This window comes from Bufo gargarizans, chromosome 5 (assembly GCF_014858855.1).
Source record: "Bufo gargarizans isolate SCDJY-AF-19 chromosome 5, ASM1485885v1, whole genome shotgun sequence".
NCBI classification, from domain to species: domain Eukaryota; kingdom Metazoa; phylum Chordata; class Amphibia; order Anura; family Bufonidae; genus Bufo; species Bufo gargarizans.
In genome coordinates, this window is record NC_058084.1 from 155040668 (window position 1) to 155061676 (window position 21009).

Below are 21009 nucleotides of genomic sequence, written 5' to 3' on the forward strand. Positions count from 1 at the left end.
ATCAGCATTTTGGTGTTCGCCTCAAGAGCGGAATACAAGCACAGCGGAGTCAAACTGATGCATTCTGAATGGATCCTTATGCATTCAGAATGCATTTGGGCTTATCTGATCTGTTTTGGTCCGCTTGTGAGAGCCCTGAAACGGATCTCACAAGCGGACCCAAAAATGCCAATGCGAAAGTAGCCTAACCTATCCAGTATGTTTTTGAAGTTTGTCAGGAAACTGGAGTACCTGGAGGAAACTCAAGCAAGCACAGGGTGTACATACAAACTCCATGTATGTACACCATGCAGATGGTTCCCTTGGTCTTATTCAAGCCCAAGACCCTAGCACAGCAAGGCACCAAGGCTAACCAGTAGGCCATCATCGCGCAGGGCAAGGGCTCTTTTGTTTACAATAACACACTGCCGAGCAGAAGCTTCCGCCCGGCAGTGTGTTTGGTGATGTCACTGGCTCTGATGGGTGTGCTTTAGTGCTTCCCTAGCCGATTTGCAGGCTAGGGCAGCGCTGAAGCCCACCAATCAGTGCTGGTGATGTCACCGGGCTTCCTAGCAGCCCCAAGGAGAGACCAGTACGTCACTGGAACTCCGGAAAATGCCTTTGCCCTGCGCAATTTAGCGCAGGACAAGGGAGAGCATTGGAGCATGAACTGTTCAAGTCAGGGGCTGCCTGGGTGAAAATGGAGGTATGTCCAGGTTCAGCTCTGAACCCAGACAACTGCTTTAATTTGGCAAATTAGATTAATGAGTCCTTCTAAGGGTGTTCTGAGATTTTTGTTTACGGATTACCTATTAGGATAGGTCATCACTGATCATTATCTGATTGGTGGGAGCGCGACACCTAGGACCCCCTCTGATAAGCTGTTTGAGAAGGCATCTCACTCCAGTGAGTTCAGAGAATAGGTCATCAGTATTAAAATCTCAGAAAACCCCTTTAACTAAACTAGAGCTAAAGTAATAGTGGGTCAATAGATATTTATGAAGCACAGGTTTTTAATGGCCCCCAGGTTTGAAAGTTTTACTTATAGAGTCATATGGATGGGATAATGAAGGGTCGGATTTACCTGCTGGCACATGGCCAGGGTGTCTGTTGAAGGGACAATTCACATACTTTAATACACTGAGCAATGCATACATAAGTGAGTTCATTATCATAGCTCTACATGGATACCTAGGAAGATACCCTAGATTTTGTACAAAATGTTCTTTATTTTAATATAATTGGCATGCAATAAAGACATACAGTATCAGGGATAGGTTTCTGGATGAGGATTCCCTAAATAGGGTGGTGTCACCATATTTAGGCGTAAATCGATCGGAATTATTTTGTAATTGCATGTACAGTCGTGGCCAAAAGTTTTGAGAATTACATAAATATTGGAAATTGGAAAAGTTGCTGCTTAAGTTTTTATAATAGCAATTTGCATATACTCCAGAATGTTATGAAGAGTTATCAGATGAATTGCATAGTCCTTCTTTGCCATGAAAATTAACTTAATCCCAAAAAAACCTTTCCACTGCATTTCATTGCTGTCATTGAAGGACCTGCTGAGATCATTTCAGTAATCGTCTTGTTAACTCAGGTGAGAATGTTGACGAGCACAAGGCTGGAGATCATTATGTCTGGCTGATTGGGTTGAAATGGCAGACTTGACCTGTTAAAGGGTGATGCTTGAAATCATTGTTCTTCCATTCTTAACCATGGTGACCTGCAAAGAAATGCGTGCAGCCATCATTGCGTTGCATAAAAATGGCTTTACAGGCAAGGATATTGTGGCTACTAAGATTGCACCTCAATCAACAATTTATAGGATCATCAAGAACTTCAAGGAAAGAGGTTTAATTCTTGTTAAGAAGGCTTCAGGGCATCCAGGGAAGTCCAGCAAGCGCCAGGATCGTCTCCTAAAAAGGATTCAGCTGCGGGATCGGAGTGCCACCAGTGCAGAGATTGCTCAGGAATGGCAGCAGGCAGTTGTGAGTGCATCTGCATGCACAGCGAGGGAAAGACTTTTGGAAGATGACCTGGTGTCAAGAAGGGTAGCAAAGAAGCCACTTCTCTCCAAAAAAAAAACATCAGGGACAGCTTGATCTTCTGCAGAAAATATGGTGAATGGACTGCTGAGGACTGGGGCAAAGTCATATTCTCCGATGAAGCCTCTTTCCGATTGTTTGGGGCATCTGGAAAAAGGCTTGTCCGAGAAGAAAAGGTGAGCGCTACTATCAGTCCTGTGTCATGGCAACAGTAAAGCATCCTGAGACCATTCATGTGTGGGGTTGCTTCTCATCCAAGGGAGTGGGCTCACTCATAATTTTGCCCAAAAACACAGCCATGAATGAAGAATGGCACCAAAACACCTTCCAACAGCAACTTCTTCCAACAATCCAACAACAGTTTGGTGAAGAACAATGCATTTTCCAGCACGATGGAGCACCGTGCCATAAGGCAAAAGTGATAACTAAGTGGCTTGGGGACCAAAACGTTGACATTTTGGGTCCATGGCCTGGAATTTCCCAAGATCTTAATCCCATTGACAACTTGTGGTCAATCCTCAAGAGGCGGGTGGACAAACAAAAATCCACTAATTCTGACAAACTCCAAGAAGTGATTATGAAAGAATGGGTTGCTATCAGTCAGGAATTGGCCCAGAAGTTGATTGAGAGCATGCCCAGTCAAAATGCAGAGGTCCTGAAAAAGAAGGGCCAACACTGCAAATACTGACTCTTTGCATAAATGTCATGTAATTGTCGATAAAAGCCTTTGAAACGTATGAAGTGTGTGTAATTATATTTCACTACATCAAAGAAACAACTGAAACAAAGATCTAAAAGCAGTTTAGCAGCAAACTTTGTGAAAACTAATATTTGTGTCATTCTCAAAACTTTTGGCCACGATTGTACATAAACATTTACTATAGTCAGTGAGTTATTCAATAAAATGTATCAGTATAGCACTATCTATTTTTTTTTCCTCTTATTTCTTTGTCCTGCTCACTGAGAAGGCCACACATGCTCAGTTTAATCCTTCAACTGCCTCCTGAACTGTGATGGGGAGAGTTTAGACACGCCCCCTGAGCTGCATCAGAATAGACACTCTCCTTGAGCTGTCAGCTTGATATAAATCTAGCAGAGCAAAGAACGGGGAGATCTCTGGACCCATGTGAGGTACAGAGCTGGTTCTAGCTTTGTTAGAAAGTTATTGTCATGTATTATATGATATATGATTTTCTTTTATTACATTAGTCATGAAATAACCCCTTTAAAAGGATGGCAGCATAGGGAAAAGCTGGCCATAACTGCTTGCCAACTCATCTCTGAATCAAAATCACACAGCTACTGAACCCTGGTTACTTTTTATTGTGGAAAATAATGCTGTTTGATGAAAAGAGCCTTCTGTAAAATATTTATGCATTCAGAGTTTATGTATTTATAAACCCATTAAGTCCCAGTGCCATACATGTATGGTGACAGGAGGGTTTTTAATTATGGTGCCAGCTCACAATCAAAGTTTCAAACAGCAGAGGCCCAGGGCTAATGTCAGCGATCGGTAATAACGTCAATTACAGACCTTTAACTGTTTAGATGCCGTGGTCAAACAGCATTGCTGCATCCCTAAATGCCTGAACTATTAAAATATTAAAATATTTATCCCATACAGCAAATGGCATAATGGGGGGAATCTAAATGGACGATTTTCCATTTTTTTCATTGCTTCACTTCACCCAAAAAAATAACTAAAATGTAATCAAAAAGTCACACACACACTCCTAAATGATATCAGTAAAAAGTACAGATTGTCCTGCAAAAAAACATAAAAAATAATGTTTAAAACATTTTTTTGTATTAAAACACAAGAAAAACTATACAAATGTTGTATTGTTGTAACCGTACTGACCCAGTGAATGAAGGGCATAGGTTAGTATTACCACATAGTGATCTTTTTTCCCCCTCTGAGTCAGCACTCCTCCCCATTTGGCACAGGTGCTTTTAATTAGCAGTAGTCTGCAAAGGGTCAAATAATTCCTACCACATCTCAGTTGGATTTCCTGAGAAGCTGTGAACAGGTGATCCCTTTGCACCAGTTCACATGCGGCGCTGGACGGTGGCCGTCGCTGCTTCTGTGCCGTGCTGGTGGAGTGATGGGATCCGAGGCCTAGGTGGCTCTGCCTCATGGTAGGGCCGCGGTGTGGCTGCCGGATCCCGTTGCCTGCTGGAGCGGTGTGGAGGTGCGGTGGTCGCCGCACGGCGCCGCGCTATGGTTAGAGTAGGTCCCCACTTAACAAGAGGCAACCTTGTCGCGGTAAGTAGGCCTATGCTCTTTGATCAAACTGTATACTAATGCCTCTTCATAGTGCACAGCAAATGATTGATACTAGTGCTGTATAGCCATGTTTTATCAAACGAAATGCTGCATATTTCATACAGTTGTCATATTAGAAGTATAGGAATGAGGATGTGCGATCCAGATTCTCTCTACATTATACAAATAGTATTACCACATAGTGAATGCCATACAGACAAAACCCGTAGAACTGTGGCGGAATTGCATTTTGTCTTCAATTTTACCCCAGTTGGAATTGTTTTCCCGATTCCCACTACGTTATATGCAATATTAATGTATTCAATGTGCCATTGGAAAGTGCAACTTATCCTACAAAAAGCAAGCTCTCATACAGCTATGTGAATGGAAATATGAAAAAAAAGTTATGGCTCCAGGAATACAGGGAAGAAAAATAAAAACATAATAAAAAAAATTCCCGGGACTCAATGGGTTAATATTTCTTGCACTTGCCACTTTTCGGGTAGATGGAGCAGAATGCTGCTCATTTAGTGATCAAGACTCAAAACTATTTGGTTTTAAGTCTTTTTTACAGAAGCTCCTACTTAGATTTGGATGCCACAATATGATTAAAATAACCTGATAAAGAGAGAGTCTACGGTCAACTAGGTATTAGATCTAAGGACAGGAATTATGGGTTATCAGACGGGAGGGAAATCGCTTTCCCTAGATGTCCCTGACAAGCTAGGCCCTCAGCCCAGGGATATCCCCATATGGTAGAGATACCCTGTCCCCGTGCCTATGACTAAAGTTAACCTAAGAACGCCCTACCTATACAAATGATAACAGATTGGAAAAATTATAATAAAACGACCCCGACGCGTTTCATCTGCGCCCGGCAGATCATCAGGGGGTGATAGACAACCCTATTTTGTAGGGCAAAAATTAATGCAAACAGTGATATAGAGAATATGAATATCTGATACTTAGCTCCTATTGTTGATCAGTGGAAGTGTAAAGATACTAGGTCCTGCCAGTAGATAGCTGTGCAGGGCAATCCCACTGTCTTATTTCAATAAACTTCATAGGAGAGAGCGATTTCCCTCCCGTCTGATAACCCATAATTCCTGTCCTTAGATCTAATACCTAGTTGACCGTAGACTCTCTCTTTATCAGGTTATTTTAATCATATTGTGGCATCCAAATCTAAGTAGGAGCTTCTGTAAAAAAGACTTAAAACCAAATAGTTTTGAGTCTTGATCACTAAATGAGCAGCATTCTGCTCCATCTACCCAATAATGTACAATAAAGGTATTGTTTTTACGAGCACGTTATATTCTTCTAGATACGCTTAATACTAAAGACGTGTTGACTATCCAATATATCATACTTATTTTCTTTTTGAACTTGCCACTTTTTGCCTATATATGTATGGTTGAATATTTGCATTACGTTTGGGCTTTTTAGTAACATGGACATAGTTTAATGATGAAAGAGAGATTATGTTTCAAAGAGTAGGGTACATCCCCATGGCCAAGTTTTCTGATACAGTTTTGGAAGTCAAAATCAGGAGCAGATAAAAAAAAATATAAAAATTATGTATAGAGCTTCTCTTTTTGAAATTCACTCCTGGTCCTGGCTTCTAAAGCTGAATCAAGAAACCTGATCATGTGGCCATACTCTTAATATACTCACTAATGTAAAGCATCATATTTTTCGCTTTATAAAATGCACCTGATGATAAGACACACCTAGTTTCAGAGGGGGACAATGGGGAAAAATAATAATTTGAACTAAAAGGTGGGCTAAAACATTTTAATAAATTAACATGTAATGTGTAGACATTGTGGTCCTTTCATTTGATTGGTATGTACTCCATGTATGCTCTTTTTTTTAGGTATCATACATTTTAAAGGGAACTGTCAGTGTCACACCTCTCACATAAAAACCTTGAATGACTTGTTGATTGACATAGAAACATAGAATGTGTAGGCAGACAAGAACCAGTTGGCCGATCTAGTCTGCCCAATATACTGAATACTCTGAATAGCCCCTAGACCTATCTTATATGAAGGATGGCCTTATGCCTATCCCATGCATGCTTAAACTCCTTCACTGTATTTGCAGCTACCACTTCTGCAGGAAGGCTATTCCATGCATCCACTACTCTCTCAGAAAAGTAATACTTCCTGATATTACTTTTAAACCTTTGCCCCTCTAATTTAAAACTATGTCCTCTTGTAGCAGTTTTTCTTCTTTTAAATATTCTCTCCTCTTTTACCTTGTTGATTCCCTTTATGTATTTAAAAGTTTCTATCATATCTCCTCTGTCTCGTCTTTCTTCCAAGCTATACATGTTAAGGTCCTTTAATCTTTCCTGGTAAGTTTTATCCTGCAATCCATGTACCAGTTTAGTAGCTCTTCTCTGAACTCTCTCCAAAGTATCAATATCCTTCTGGAGATATGGTCTTCAGTACTGCGCACAATACTCCAAATGAGGTCTCACTAGTGCTCTGTAGAGCGGCATGAGCACCTCCCTCTTTCTACTGGTAATGCCTTTCCCTATACACCCAAGCATTCTGCTAGAATTTCCTGCTGCTCTATGACATTGTCTGCCTACCTTTAAGTCTTCTGAAAAAATGACTAGATTTGAGCGAACACCTGGATGTTCGGGTTCGAGAAGTTCGGCCGAACTTCCCGGAAATGTTCGGGTTCGGGATCCGAACCCCATTGAAGTCAATGGGGACCCAAACTTTTCGGCACTAAAAAGGCTGTAAAACAGCCCAGGAAAGAGCTAGAGGGCTGCAAAAGGCAGCAACGTGTAGGTAAATCCCCTGCAAACAAATGTGGATAGGGAAATGAATTAAAATAAAAATAAAAATGAACCAATATCAATTGGAGAGAGGTCCCATAGCAGAGAATCTGGCTTCACGTCACCCAACACTGGAACAGTCCATTGTCATATATTTAGGCCCCGGCACCCAGGCAGAGGAGAGAGGTCCCATAACAGAGAATCTGGCTTCATGTCAGCAGAGAATCAGTCTGCATGTCATAGCAGAGAATCAGGCTTCACGTCACCCACCACTGTAACAGTCCATTGTCAGATATTTAGGCCCAGGCACCCAGGCAGAGGAGAGAGGTCCCGTAACAGAGAATCTGGCTTCATGTCAGCAGAGAATCAGTCTTCATGTCATAGCAGAGAATCATGCTTTACGTCACCCAACACTGGAACAGTCCATTGTCAGATATTTAGACCCAGGCAGAGGAGAGAGGTCCCATAACAGAGAATCTGGCTTCATGTCAGCAGAGAATCAGTCTTTATGTCATATCAGAGAATCATGCTTCACGTCACCCAACATTGGAACAGTCCATTGTCATATATTTAGGCCCGGCACCCAGACAGAAGAGAGGTTCATTCAACTTTGGGTTGCCCCGCAATATAATGGTAAAATGAAAATAAAAATAGGATTGAATGAGGAAGTGCCCTGGAGTACAATAATATATGGTTAAGGGGAGGTAGTTAATTTCTAATCTGCACAAGGGATGGACAGGTCCTGTGGGATCCATGCCTGGTTCATTTTTATGAACGTCAGCTTGTCCACATTGGCTGTAGACAGGCGGCTGCGTTTGTCTGTAATGACGCCCCCTGCCGTGCTGAATACACGTTCAGACAAAACGCTGGCCGCCGGGCAGGCCATCACCTCCAAGGCATAAAAGGCTAGCTCTGGCCACGTGGACAATTTAGAGACCCAGAAGTTGAATGGGGCCGAACCATCAGTCAGTACGTGGAGGGGTGTGCACACGTACTGTTCCACCATGTTAGTGAAATGTTGCCTCCTGCTAACACGTTGCGTATCAGGTGGTGGTACAGTTAGCTGTGGCGTGTTGACAAAACTTTTCCACATCACTGCCATGCTAACCCTGCCCTCAGAGAAGCTGGCCGTGACACAGCTGCCTTGGCGACCTCTTGCTCCTCCTCTGCCTTGGCCTTGGGCTTCCACTTGTTCCCCTGTGACATTTGGGAATGCTCTCAGTAGCGCGTCTACCAACTTGCGCTTGTACTCACGCATCTTCCTATCACGCTCCAGTGCAGGAAGTAAGGTGGGCACATTGTCTTTGTACCGTGGATCCAGCAGAGTGGCAACCCAGTAGTCCGCACACGTTAAAATGTGGGCAACTCTGTTGTCGTTGCGCAGGCACTGCAGCATGTAGTCGCTCAGGTGTGCCAGGCTGCCCAGAGGTAAAGACAAGCTGTCCTCTGTGGGAGGCGTATCGTCATCCTCCTGCGTTTCCCCCCAGCCACGCACCAGTGATGGGCCCGAGCTGCGTTGGGTGCCACCCCGCTGTGACCATGCTTCATCCTCATCCTCGTCCTCCTCGTCCTCCAGTAGTGGGCCCTGGCTGGCCACATTTGTACCTGGCCTCTGCTGTTGCAAAAAACCTCCCTCTGAGTCACTTCGAAGAGACTGACCTGAAAGTGCTAAAAATGACCCCTCTTCCTCTTCCTCCTGGGCCACTCCCTCTTCCATCATCGCCCTAAGTGTTTTCTCAAGGAGACATAGAAGTGGTATTGTAACGCTGATAACGGCATCATCGCCACTGGCCATGTTGGTGGAGTACTCGAAACAGCGCAACAGGGCACACAGGTCTCGCATGGAGGCCCAGTCATTGGTGGTGAAGTGGTGCTGTTCCGCAGTGCAACTGACCCGTGCGTGCTGCAGCTGAAACTCCACTATGGCCTGCTGCTGCTCGCACAGTCTGTCCAGCATGTGCAAGGTGAAGTTCCACCTGGTGGGCACGTCGCATATGAGGTGGTGAGCGGGAAGGCCGAAGTTACGCTGTAGCGCAGACAGGCGAGCAGCGGCAGGATGTGAACGCCGGAAGCGCGAACAGACGGCCCGCACTTTATGCAGCAGCTCTGACATGTCGGGGTAGTTGTGAATGAACTCCTGCACCACCAAATTCAGCACATGCGCCAGGCAAGGGATGTGCGTCAAACCGGCTAGTCTCAGAGCTGCAACGAGATTTCACCCATTATCGCATACCACCAGGCCGGGCTTGAGGCTCACCGGCAGCAAGCACTCGTCAGTCTGTTGTTCTATACCCAGCCACAACTCCTGTGCGGTGTGGGGCCTGTCCCCCAAACATATGAGTTTCAGAATGGCCTGCTGACGTTTACCCCGGCTGTGCTGAAGTTGGTGGTGAAGGTGTGTGGCTGACTGGATGAGCAGGTGGAAGAAGAGGAGGAGGAAGCCGAGTAGGAGGAGGAGGCAACAGGAGGCAAAGAATGTTGCCTGCGATCCTTGGCGGCGGAAGGACGTGCGCTAAACAGCTCTCCGCCTGGGGCCCAGCCGCCACTACATTTACCCAGTGTGCAGTTTTGGAGATATAGCATCCCTGGCCGTGCTTACTGGTCCATGTATCTGTGGTTAGGTGGACCTTGCCACAGATGGCGTTGCGCAGTGCACACTTGATTTTATCGGATACTTGGTTGTGCAGGGAAGACACGGCTCTCTTGGAGAAGTATTGCCGGCTGGGAACAACATACTGTGGGACAGCAAGCGACATGAGCTGTTTGAATCTGTCTGTGTCCACCAGCCTAAATGACAGCATTTCATAGGCCAGTAGTTTAGAAATGCTGGCATTCAGGGCCAGGGATCGAGGGGGGCTAGGTGGGAATTTACGCTTTCTCTCAAATGTTTGTGAGATGGAGAGCTGAACGCTGGCGTGTGACATGGTTGAGATGCTTGGTGACGGAGGTGGTGGTGTTGGTGGTACATCCCCTGTTTGCTGGGCGGCAGGTGCCAACGTTCCTCCAGAGGCGGAGGAAGAGGCCGAGGCGGCAGCCGCAGAAGAGGTAGCAGGGGGAGCATGAGTGACTTCCTTGTTTTTAAGATGTTTACTCCACTGCAGTTCATGCTTTGCATGCAGGTGCCTTATCATGCAGGTTGTGCTAAGGTTCAGAACGTTAATGCCTCGCTTCAGGCTCTGATGGCACAGTGTGCAAACCACTCGGGTCTTGTCGTCAGCACATTGTATGAAGAAGTGGCATGCCAGGGAACTTCTTAAAGCTGCCTTTGGGGTGCTCGGTCCCAGATGGCGGCGGTCAGTAGCAGGTGGAGTCTTTTGGTGGCGGTTGTTCTGCTTTTGCCCACTGCTCCCTCTTTTGCTACGCTGTTGGCTCGATCTCACCACTGCCTCATCCTCGGAACTGTGAAAGTCAGTGGCACGACCTTCATACCATGTGGGGTCTAGGACCTCATCATCCTCTGAATCGTCTTCCGCCCAGTCTTGATCCCTGACCTCCTGTTCAGTCTGCACACTGCAGAAAGACGCAGCAGTTGGCACCTGTGTTTCGTCATCATCAGAGACATGCTGAGGTGGTATTCCCATGTCCTCATCATCAGGAAACATAAGTGGTTGTGTGTCAGTGCATTCTATGTCTTCCACCGCTGGGGAAGGGCTAGGTGGATGCCCTTGGGAAACCCTGCCAGCGGAGTCTTCAAACAGCATAAGAGACTGCTGCATAACTTGAGGCTGAGACAGTTTCCCTGGTATGCATGGGGGTGATGTGACAGACTGATAGGCTTAGTTTTGAGGCGCCATCTGTGCGCTTTCTGCAGAAGACTGGGTGGGAGATAATGTGAACATGCTGGATCCACTGTCGGCCACCCAATTGACTAATGCCTGTACCTGCTCAGGCCTTACCATCCTTAGAACGGCATTGGGCCCCACCAAATATCGCTGTAAATTCTGGCGGCTACTGGGACCTGAGGTAGTTGGTACACTAGGACGTGTGGCTGTGGCAGAACGGCCACGTCCTCTCCCAGCACCAGAGGGTCCACTAACACCACCACGACCATGTCCGTGTCCGTGTCCCTTACTAGATGTTTTCCTCATTGTTACCGTTCACCACAATAAGAAAAATATTATTTGGCCCAATGTATTGAATTCAAATTCAGGCCTTTTTTTACAGACACCTAACACTATCTGGCTATCTATTTAGGTACCGTATTACACTAATAAAGGCACAGCAGTAACGACAGATTTAGCTGAATATAAATTTGAGGCCTAGTATTTAGGTGCTGGATGACAGGTATACGTTTACGGACAGAATTAGACTTGGAATTGCACAATAGCGTGTGTGTGAAGTTATTGAGAATAACCCTATCTGCACGGTGAATCTTATATACCCTTTTAGGGATAGATTTAAAGTAGGTCTGATACAGCAGAAACCACTAAATTAGGAAATTGCTAAATTGGGAATTGTATTTCAACCCAGAACAAAAACTGTGCTTTGACGGACACTAAATAACTTGACCAGCTACAGCAATAATGACAGATTTGGATGAATATAAATTTGAGGCCTATTTTTTAGGCGCTGGGTGACAGGTATACGTTTACACACAGAAATAGACTTGGAATTGCACATTAGCGTGTGTGTGAAGTTATTGAGAATGACCCTATCTGCACCTTGAATCTTATATACCCTTTTAATGAATAGATTTAAAAGTAGCCCTGATACAGCAGAAACCACTAATTTAGGAAATTGCTAAGTTGGGAATTGTATTTCTACCCTGAACAAAAATATATCCTTTGCCAGACAGCAGACAGTATTACAATTGGCTGGCCACAGCTGAAACACCAGATTTAAGGTACTGCTATTTTAGCAATTGTATTTCACCCCTCAATAAAATAGCAAGCACAGCCAAGCCCCTGATGTAGGATATAGCCAAAAAATAACCACACTATTAATGGTTAAATGCACTTGGTGACAGCTTCAACCTGATGCAGGATATAGCCAAAAAATAACCACACTATTGGGGGTTAAATGCACTTGGTGACAGCTTGATCCTGATGTAGGATATAGCCAAAGAACAACCACACTATTGATGGTTAAATGCACTTGGTGACAGCTTGATCCTTATGTAGGATATAGCCAAAAAACAACCACACTATTGAGGGTTAAATGCACTTGGTGACAGGCTCAGCTTGCCCCTGATGTAGTATATGGCCAAAAAATAACCACACTATTGATGGTTAAATGCACTTGGTGTGACAGCTTGAACCTGATGTAGGATATAGCCAAAAAATAACCACACTATTGATGGTTAAATGCACTTGGTGTGACAGCTTGACCCTGATGTAGGATATAGCCAAAAAACAACCACACTATTGAGGGTTAAATGCACTTGGTGACAGGCTCAGCTTGCCCCTGATGTAGTATATGGCCAAAAAATAACCACACTATTGATGGTTAAATGCACTTGGTGTGACAGCTTGACCCTGATGTAGGATATAGCCAAAAAATAACCACACTATTGATGGTTAAATGCACTTGGTGTGACAGCTTGACCCTGATGTGGGATATAGCAACAAAAAAAACACACTATTGAGGGTTAAATGCACTTGGTGACAGATTGACCCTGATGTAGGATATAGCCAAAGAACAACCACACTATTGATGGTTAAATGCACTTGGTGACAGGCTCAGCTTGCCCCTGATGTAGTATATGGCCAAAAAATAACCAAACTATTGATGGTTAAATGCACTTGGTGACAGCTTGACCCTGATGTAGGATATAGCCAAAAAATATCCACACTATTGATGGTTAAATGCACTTGGTGTGACAGCTTGACCCTGATGTGGGATATAGCCAAAAACCAACCACACTATTGAGGGTTAAATGCACGTGGTGACAGATTGACCCTGATGTAGGATATAGCCAAAGAACAACCACACTATTGATGGTTAAATGCACTTGGTGACAGACTCAGCTTGCCCCTGATGTAGTATATGGCCAAAAAATAACCATACTATTGATGGTTAAATGCACTTGGTGTGACAGCTTGACCCTGATGTAGGATATAGCCAAAAAACAACCACACTATTGAGGGTTAAATGCACTTGGTGACAGGCTCAGCTTGCCCCTGATGTAGTATATGGCCAAAAAATAACCACACTATTGATGGTTAAATGCACTTGGTGTGACAGCTTGACCCTAATGTAGGATATAGCCAAAAAACAACCACACTATTGAGGGTTAAATGCACTTGGTGACAGGCTCAGCTTGCCCCTGATGTAGTATATGGCCAAAAAATAACCACACTATTGATGGTTAAATGCACTTGGTGTGACAGCTTGAACCTGATGTAGGATATAGCCAAAAAACAACCACACTATTGAGGGTTAAATGCACTTGGTGACAGGCTCAGCTTGCCCCTGATGTAGTATATGGCCAAAAAATAACCACACTATTGATGGTTAAATGCACTTGGTGTGACAGCTTGACCCTGATGTAGGATATAGCCAAACAATAACCACACAATTGATGGTTAAATGCACTTGGTGTGACAGCTTGACCCTGATGTGGGATATAGCCAAAAAAAAAACACACTATTGAGGGTTAAATGCACTTGGTGACAGATTGACCCTGATGTAGGATATAGCCAAAGAACAACCACACTATTGATGGTTAAATGCACTTGGTGACAGGCTCAGCTTGCCCCTGATGTAGTATATGGCCAAAAAATAACCAAACTATTGATGGTTAAATGCACTTGGTGACAGCTTGACCCTGATGTAGGATATAGCCAAAAAATATCCACACTATTGATGGTTAAATGCACTTGGTGTGACAGCTTGACCCTGATGTGGGATATAGCCAAAAAACAACCACACTATTGAGGGTTAAATGCACGTGGTGACAGATTGACCCTGATGTAGGATATAGCCAAATAACAACCACACTATTGATGGTTAAATGCACTTGGTGACAGACTCAGCTTGCCCCTGATGTAGTATATGGCCAAAAAATAACCATACTATTGATGGTTAAATGCACTTGGTGTGACAGCTTGACCCTGATGTAGGATATAGCCAAAAAACAACCACACTATTGAGGGTTAAATGCACTTGGTGACAGGCTCAGCTTGCCCCTGATGTAGTATATGGCCAAAAAATAACCACACTATTGATGGTTAAATGCACTTGGTGTGACAGCTTGACCCTAATGTAGGATATAGCCAAAAAACAACCACACTATTGAGGGTTAAATGCACTTGGTGACAGGCTCAGCTTGCCCCTGATGTAGTATATGGCCAAAAAATAACCACACTATTGATGGTTAAATGCACTTGGTGTGACAGCTTGACCCTGATGTAGGATATAGCCAAAAAATAACCACACTATTGATGGTTAAATTTACTTTGTGGCAGCTTGTGCTGGCGCACCACAAGACACAAAATGGCCGCCGATCACCCCAGAAAAAAGTGAATGAAAAACGCTCTGGGCAGCCTAAAAACAGTGAGCAATTGAATAGCAGCAGTTCAATGATCCACAGCTGCAGATCGATCACTGAATGAAGTCTTTTGGAGGAGTTAATCACTGCCTAATCTCGCCCTAACGTCGCAGCTGCAACCTCTCCCTACACTGATCAGAGCAGAGTGACGTGCGGCGCTACGTGACTCCAGCTTAAATAGAGGCTGGGTCACATGCTGCACTGGCCAATCACAGCCATGCCAATAGTAGGCATGGCTGTGACGGCCTCTTGGGGCAAGTAGTATGACGCTTGTTGATTGGCTGCTTTGCAGCCTTTCAAAAAGCGCCAAGAAAGCGACGAACACCGAACCCGAACCCGGACTTTTACTAAAATGTTCGGGTTCGGGTCCGTGTCACGGACACCCCAAAATTCGGTACGAACCCGAACTATACAGTTCGGGTTTGCTCATCCCTAATAATGACCCCTAAATCCCTTTCCTCAGATACTGAGATACATTGACACATCCAAAGGCTGCAGCTGGATTAGTGTTTCCGTCTTTGAACCTCTTTTTTGTGAGTTCACTGATATGTGCCCTAAACTGGTCAAGCACAAGTAGGGCTGGTTTCTTCAGAAGCCCTTCAGGACGTTTGGACCTCACTTTGTCGACCCATATTCTCATGCCCTTTTCGTCCATCCACCCTTTGTTGTGAACATGCACAATTACGCCTCTTGGAATCGCCTCTTGGCATGTTCTTCCTTTTAAAAAAGTGTTTTTGTGGCAGTTTGGTACCATCTGGGAAGCAGGACAATACAACTGTGTAATAGGTTTTCTTGTGTCCTAAAGTTTTCACCGTTACGGTTTTTGCGCCTCTCACATCAACAATCCTGTTAATAGGACTTCATCTATATTCTCAATCTGGCTTATTTCATAGCCATTTTTCTTTCTTGAATCCAGCACAAATTTGTGAAAGGAAAGAATCTTGGACATTCTTTTGGCATTTTTTGCGCAATTTTAGTTTTGGTGCACATAGCAAGGCCACATCTCCTCATGAATCTGTAGCACCATGATGGGGATCCAGTGTACTCATCAATGCCTTTCTCTGCAGCTAGACGCTTGACTTCATATATGATCATTTTTGTATACAGAGAAGCCATTGTTCCTGTGGCGTGTGATCCACTCTTTCATTTCTACGTCAATCTGTGGCCATTTTGCAGTACGCTCACGAAAAGTGTTTGCTTTTATCTGCTTTTTGCAGCTGATCCTCCTGTTTCCTACACTTATATATTAAATATACTGTAGACAGATGCCAATTACAGAACAGTCCCTGGACACTGTTTATATTATTATGAGGGGGGGTTATAGTCATATTTAATATAGATACATACAAATTACAAAACAGTCCCTGGACAGTGTTCATTTTAAATATAACTATAACCCCCCTCATCCATAGGAATGCACCCATGTACTGTAGTATATGGGTGGATTCCTATGGATGAGGGGGGTTATAGTTATATTTAAAATGAACACTGTCCAGGGACTGTTTTGTAATTTGTATGTATCTATATTAAATATGACTATAACCCCCCTCATCCATAGGAATCCACCCATATACTGCAGTAAATGGGTGCATTCCTATGGATAAGGGGGGTTATAGTCATATTCAATATAGACACATGACAATTACAGAACAGTGTATATTTTAAATATTACTACAACCCTCACATTCATAGAAATCCACCCATATACTGCAGTACATGGGTGGATTCCTATGGATGAGGGGGTTATAGTAATATTTGGCACACATTTTTCATTAGGGTACCAAATATTGACCCTAAGCTGTCCTCACCATGGGACTTAGGCAGCAATCTACAGTACTAGAACAGGGGCAGGTCATATGTAGGGAGCTGATTGGTGGAGGAAATTTACAGAGCAAATTGGTAGAGGCAGTGGGGAGCAGGACGCACTCACCACCAATCAGCACAGAATGCAGCACAGAGAAGGGGATCCTACTGCTGCGGTGAGTGGAAGGACTTGCGGGTTCGGCGGCACTACAGCGCATACAGGGAAGCCGCCACCCTGCCCAACGATAGTGTAGTGTAGCGCATGAATGAATAAAAATGGAAGCACAGGCTGCCGGCATCACTTAGCATTCAGTGAAGCCGCCAGCCCGCCCAAGGTGCTGCTTAGTGCCGCGATGTATGGGCTGTCTGGAGGCTTCACTGAAGGCTAAGTGCTGCCAGCCTGCGCTAACTCACTCACTCACTCCCACCCGCACCACCCACCCAGTACATAATCAACAGAGTAGTCGTCTGCCAGGCCGCACTAAGTCCAGTGCACCTTCCCTCCTACAGTTTCATGGCAGCTCAGGAGCTGTTAGTGAGAGCTCCTGAGCTGCCACAATGCACCAAAACATGGTCACCTTTAGCTTATAAGATGCACTGACTTTTTCCCTCCACTTTGGAGGGAAAAAAGTGCGTCTTATAATGCGAAAAATACGATAGATAAATTGTAATATCAATTATGAGCAAGACTTTCTTATCCAGTATCAGTGCCTGAAAACACCAATGTTTTTAGGCTACTTTCTAACTCGCGTTTTGGCTGGCTTTCCGTTTGTGAGATCAGTCATGGGCTCTCACAAGCGGTCCAAAACGGATCAGTTTTGCCCTAATGCATTCTGAATAGAAAGAGATCTGCTCAGTCTCCATTCAGCTCTGGAGGCGGACACCAAAATGCTGTCTGCAGAGTTTTGCTGTCCACTTGACAAAACTGAGCCAAATGGATCCGTTCTGGCACACAATGTAAGTCAATGGGGACAGATCAGTTTTCTCTGACACAATCTGGCACAATATAAAACGGATCCGTCTACCATTGATTTTCAATGGAGTTCATGACAGACCCGTCTTGGCTATGTTACAGATATTACAAACAGATCCGTTCATGACGGATGCATGTGGTTATATTATTGTAATGGATCTATTTTTGCAGATCCATGATGGATCCACCCAAAATGCGAGTGTGAAAGTATCCTTAGGTGAATGGGCACAAATTCCTACCGACATACTCAAATGGTCACTAACTTTTCACACGCTTTGCATAAATAAATAGTATTTATTTATGCAAAGAATTTGTAACATGTCTTATCAGAAATGTCTACATCTCCTATCGACTGTTTACCTACCCTCTCCTTACTAATCAATTTTCATTTTAAAAATGTCTTAATTTGGTCCCAGACCGAAACCAGCTCCACAAGAGGATCATATTAGACATATCAATGCAAGTAGAAGAGAGGGGAGAGGGAGAAGTGAGCAGTAACACACACAGACAAGCAGAGCTACAGGGACTGAGATATATACTTCCTAAGCTATTTATTTGGTCAGTGCCTGTCTGTATGTCCTTCATGATCCTGGGGCTGCTTCTGAGTGCATAAGAGAAGGTTAGGAAGAAGGTTCCCCTCTACTTTCTGTTTGCAGTGGATGGCACCTACTCTCCACCTATTATCTCTGAGAGAACTGAAAAATATAATTCACTATGAACAGCGAAAACTGCTAAAAAAAAGTCCAGATACAAGGGATATAATGGTCAGAAATAGTGTTATTCTTCATGTACACACACTGTACTATAGATTATCGCAACATTTATTGAAAGGTTTTTAACAAACTTATGGAAAGTCTTCCCAAAGAAGTAAAGGCTATTACTATTTAGACTCAGAAAGTGGCTTAACCCCTTACTTTCAACCATATATTTTTTTTATTGGATGACCAACATGTTCATATTGGTGAGGCGATCAGTTGTCCAAATATGCTTGGCCAAACAGTCCATCTAAACAGCCCATCTAAAATAAATATTTTTAAATGCTAGTATTTAAAGAACTAAATTGTTATATAGCTTTCCGGTTTAACAATTCTAATGTGATTTCTGGTGAAATCATTTTTTAGAGATATTTTACTATCATATTTCCAGGAACACATGTTGTCTATCCTTAGGACCCCTGTTGATCAGGAGCAAAGGGGAGGCCAATTCTTTATGCATCTCAGACCCCTCTTATATTTTTTCCAGTCTAAGCGGTTCATAAATATGTACTGTACACGTGGCTTTACCTGGTACTGAGGCTTAGCCCCATGTGTTCTGGTGATCATTACCATTATTACATTTTATGCTAACAAGGTGGTTGGGATAATATCTGACACTGCTATGGGGCTTTATAAAAATGATAATACTGTCATCAAATTTATTTTCCCACTACATCCCATTATTTGCCTTCTATTATTATATAGGCAAACAGATTCATTGTAAAAAGCAAGACCTGGTAATAACTTTCATAATTGCTCAATTTGTAGAGAATGAATCAATTAAAATAGTTAATTAATTTAAATATGTAAGGTAAATGAGATAGTAATATCAATTAAGCGTGTGGCGTCTATTGTTGACCGAGCACCAAAGTGCTCAGATGCTAAAGTAGAACACTGTGATGCTCGGGTGTTTTACCAAGCACAATGGAAGTCATTGGAGAATCCCAGGCACCCCCTGCTTTGAAGCGGGGAGGGTGTTGGGACTCTAGTTCGCCTTGGGAGTCCCTGCTCTGACTCAATATATAGCTATGTCCATATATGGAGTCAGTCCTTGGGGACACCCCAGTGTATATAAATTTAGCCTGTATTTAAGAAAGGTCTCTGCTGGGATTCAAACTCACTTAACCACTCAGCTATAATAGCTGCATAGCCAGTTACTTAAAAAAATATATTCAGACTTCTACTGTACTGTACTTTTTTATTTTTATTTTATTTATATTTTTATTATAAGTTTCCAAGTATGAACAGGAGGTAACAGGATACCAAGGTATAGGCTCGCAGGCCACACCAAAAATTTGATTTTAAGTACAGAGTAGGTACATCACAGATACAAGAATTGTGCAAAATGTACAAATTAGCAAGAGAATCAATCGCTAACAGACTTGTAAGAGACATACATAGATGAGAGACATACGGAGATGAGGACGGGTGGTTAGCGGTATCACCTAATGCGACGGAGTTTGAGAATGCAGCGGGTGTTAAGAAGGTCCTCCGGGTGGGGTGCACATTGTTTTATGAGGCAGTACCAGGTAGCTACATGTAGTAGTTCCAAACGACTTAGGTGCCGTTAGAGTTCACTAAGATTTGGGGGTTCTGTATTTAGACCAAAGGGACCATTTTTTGAGGAATGTCACATGTGTGCGTGTTTCCCAAGAGGATAATTCCTCGAACCTATGGAGCTGATCCATTTTATGGATCCATTGTTCTAGAGTTGGGACTAAAGGTTGTAGTCAAAATTTAGGGAGCAAAAGACGAGCCGCCAACAGCATTTGTATGGAAATAAAGGGCGGTTTTACATGTTCCTTTTCTTGGGAGAGGGATAAGAGGGCAATTTGCGGAGATGGTTGTATCAAAGTGCCGCAGACTTTGTTGGCTACCGAGAAAGCCTCACTCCACCACTTATAGATGAGAGGGCATGTCCACCAGATGTGAAGAAAGGTCCCTCTCTCCCCAAGGCACCTCCAGCAGGTGTCTGAAGCAGACTCAGTTTATCTTGAGGTCTTATCTGGCGTATTATACTATCTGGTGAGGATTTTGTAGCAGTTTTCCTGAATTCGGACACATGGGGAGATTCCAGGAGTTTAGGTAGGGATTCAAATGAAACGCTGATGTTCAGGTCCAGTTCCCATTGTTTCACAAAGGACGGCTTAGCTAACAGTGGTGGTAGCCGCAGTTTACTATAAATCTGTGATATGAGTTTTCTGGGTGCAGAGTGTAGGGATATCAGTGCCTCAAACCAAACCTGAGGGCGCAATAGGTCACCTATTTTAATATGTTGTTTGAGGTAAGCTCTGAGGTAAGCAACAGAAAGAAAATCCCGCGGGTGAGGGTTTAGCAGAGCATTTGTAGCTTCTAGGTCCATCCAATCCCCAGTAGGGAGAGCTAGTGAGGTTATAGGGGTTGAGGAGGACATCAGTCCTTGGGAAGTTGAGCCCCTTAAGGTACAGGGGGCCGTATTTAGGACATCTTTTACTGATAATATGGGAGAGGGAAATGGGATGGAACAGTGTGAGGAGGATAGCCACTTCCATGCTTCAAGCGTGGCTTTGACAATAGGGTAATGAGACAGTGGGCCAGGGAGGATCATCTTGTGTCCTAAAAGAAGTGCTCTGGCTGAGCTGTTCAAAATGTCTAGTTCTATCTCCACTGCAGATGAAGATGGGAGAGGGGGTAGCCATGCTACTGCACGGGAGAGAAGGATGGCTTTTCCGTATATATCGGGATTTGGTAAACCTATTCCCCCTGAGTGTCTAGGTTTGGTGAGGCGAGCGAATGAAAGTCTCGCTTTCCTTCCACTCCAGATGAAGGAACTGAACTTTTGTATAATTGTGTCATAGTAGTGTTTGGGGTCAGGGATGGGAAGGACTTGTTGCAAGTAGGTGAGACGGGGAAGTGATAAGGA